Raw genomic sequence first — 3471 nt, 5'->3', positions numbered from 1 at the left:
TTTCTGGTTAATTTCTGTCTTTAATTCTGTAAGTGTTAGGCTTACCTAGTCTTAGTGACTAAGTGTCATCACGACATCCTGTGGAGGGAAATTGGGGTCATGACATGTACCCTTTAATATATTTTAGAGCGACAAACTTTCAACTTTTTTTGTTTTGTTTTCTCTTTCTAATTCGCTCAGAAGCTCTACAGAATTTCAATCAGAATCTATTTTTAAAAACTCACATGTGGCATAAGTGATGGTATTAAAGTCCTAGAGCTAAATTTTGTTTACAAGGCATAATTTGTGGACCAACAAGTTAGTATAACGTGTTGCCTTTGCGGCATAATTTGTGGACCAACAATATTCGACGAACAGAGAAATAATATTTGTCAAAGTTTATCATATTTTTTGCTAATAACTTTGATCTATCTTCTTCAATTCTTCATTAAATGTACTAAAATTTTAACCACAAATACTTAATCACAATCCTAACAAATCATAATGGTAATTTTGGATCAAATTTCAAAAACTCAAATATCTATTCGAAAGCTTCAATCCCAATAATGATGAATTATGAATTTTTAATAAAATTTTCTCACATTAATGTTTAAACAACTTCAATTTGTAGAACTCATATTTGAAATCCTCTATCTTCGATGTTCCTCTTCTCCTTCGTCTTCTATCTTTTGCTATTCAGTTCTCGTATTGATACTTTTAAGGTGTAAGGGTATTTTTGTGGAACTAATATTTATTAAACCTAACCAAGGTTATTTTTCTAAGAGTTTAATTATTAGGGTCAAAAAATTATTAGTGGCATTGAAGTGTCCTATTTCCGTCATTCACCCTTATGCACCTATATTTATGTTTTAAGTCATAACTCATGCAAGGATTTGGCCCAATATTTTTATTAATTATATTTTGACTAGAGAATAATATTAAAAAAAATTCACAAATATTTATTTAACCCAAACTATTTATAAATCAATATCCATTTGTTTTAATTTACAATAGCACCCATTGAAATAATTATCCTATATACCTATTTGACTCCTTACTCTCATATTTTCTTATCATGCCACATGGTCCTAAGGATATTAAAGGGGTGGAACAATGAAAGAGAGAACATGACATGATGAGATGAGGGAAATATGGAGGTTCTCATGGGACGAGACGGTTAGACCGAGATTAGAGAGATGGAGGGAGTGTCCTGTTTAGTCCAATATTGTGTTGTTAACTGGGTCGAATCGTATCAGGAGGGGATATAATGGGACCGAGTAAGAATTTTTTTTATAAGTTTGAAATAAAACTTAATATTTGAACAAGACAAGAGTATAAGAAATAATTCCACAGCTAAAAGTCTATAATTTTATCAGTAGAATTTAAACTTTATAATTAATATAATTTTCTAATTGGGAACTTTGTGTTTTAAACAAATTACAAGTTTAATTTTAAATAAAAATTATATAACTTTTCACGAATGTGTCAATTTGTCTAATTTATGTTGGTTCCTCCTTTGGAATTAAAATATCTTGGCCAAATTGTTTAGCCTCCTCTTCGCAGCTTTCCACTGATAGCTTATTTTTGTGTTGTCTTCTTCGCACATCTTTGCATAACCAAAGTTTCTTCATTCTTCTCTAATTCAATCTTTGACTGTTAGAAATATAATATTTTCCCACGAAAAAATTGTTAGTGGTAATTCCCACCAAAATCTAATGAAAAAATTGAAATTTCTTTTTCAGGAAAAATAATGACATTTCCCATTGACTATCTGTTAGAATGTTTTGGCGCAAGAATGCGCGTAACTTAGTTCCCTCCAATTTTATGGGAAAAGTTATTAAAAATAATTATTTCTTATAAACGGTGTATTATGAAAAAAGTTTTCTCATAGAGCTTTCCTAGGGAAGTAGTAGGAAAGTTTTATTATTATTCACAGAACCTTTTTGTTTTCTCTCAGTCTCTCCTATTCACATCGTGTTTTCTCCTTGACCCTCCACTATGTCAACAAGTTCTTCACTTCACTCCATTCTCAGGTAAGTTGACCTTCCCCCCTCTCCCCCTCTCTCTCACTCTCTTCTTTTTCGCTTTTGATTTCTCCCAAAGTATAGGTATTTTATACTATTTCAAACCCTAATTTTAGAAAAACTAATGTGTTTCTCTTGTGCATGTATAGTCCGATTAAACCTAAGTCTGTATTTGTTTTATCTGAGGAATAATGAATTTGTTAAAAGACAATACTTGTAATGACCTGACTGGTCATTTTTGAGCCTTAAAGTTCCGTTATGTGGTTCGAGATCTCGAATGGCTTCATATTGTGTATTATGACTTGTGTGCATGGTTGGATTTGATTTTTAGATGCCTCGGGATGAATTTGAATGAGTAATTCTCACTTTAGAGCTTTAAGTTGAAAATATTGACCGAGGTTTGACTTATGTGAAAATCACTCTAGAACGCTACTTAGATGACTCTGATAAGTTCGTATCGTGATTTTGGACTTAGGCATATGCCCGGAATCGAATTGGAAGGTCTGTAGGTTGATTTGATTTGTTTTGGCCGAAAGTTGGCAATTTAAAGTCTTAGAATTTTGATATGTTTGATCGTGTGTTGACTTCATGACTATCGTATTTGGATTTCTGTTTCAGTACTTGAAATATGTCCATTTGTTATTTGGAACTTGTTTGCTAAGTTTGGCGTCATTCCGAATTTATTTGACAGGAATCGGACGCACGGTTGTGTTTTTAGAAAATCTTGAGTTTTGTTTGAATTCCATGTGTTTTGGAGGTCCGCTTCATGGTTTCATATGTTATTTTGATGATTTAATTGCGAGAGCGAGTCCGTGTTATGATTTTAGGCTTGTGTTGATGTTTGGTATGGAGCCCCGAGGACATTTGGTGGGTTTCAGATGCTTTTCGGAGAGTTCATGGAAGGTTCAGATTTTGCTGGTGTTCTGATCTCGTATTTGCGAGAAATATGTCTCATTTGCGGCTATCGCATTTGCGAGATTTTCTTCGCTTTTGCGATGTGCACTGTGGCATGAAGAGTCCGCATTTGCAAACTCCCAATCGCATTTCTGATATTGGCCTAGGTTGGGGAGGGATCGCTTTTGCAACCAAAAGGTCGCTTTTGCGACATATCCAAAGTTCGCATTTGCGAATAAATCATTGCATTTGCGATGACATCAGGGATGTGAGGGTCTTTGCTTTTGCGATCATTTCCTCGCATTTGCGACACCTTTGACTGGACATATAAGCTGAAGGACGGGATTTTGGTCTCATTTTTATATTTTTGAAATCTAGACTCGGTAAGAGGCGATTTTGAAGAGGGATTTTCATCTAAATTATCGGGTAAGTGATTTCGACCAATTTCCAACTATTTTACATGATTATATATGAGTTTTAACATCAAACTTATGCGAATCAAAGTGAAATTTTGAGAAACTTTATCTCTATTTTGAAAAATGTGAATTTGATTTTTGAGAGTCGATTTGGACTC

This window comes from Nicotiana sylvestris, chromosome 5, assembly GCF_000393655.2.
Source record: "Nicotiana sylvestris chromosome 5, ASM39365v2, whole genome shotgun sequence".
Classification (NCBI taxonomy): domain Eukaryota; kingdom Viridiplantae; phylum Streptophyta; class Magnoliopsida; order Solanales; family Solanaceae; genus Nicotiana; species Nicotiana sylvestris.
Note: the sequence above shows the minus strand (reverse complement) of the source record.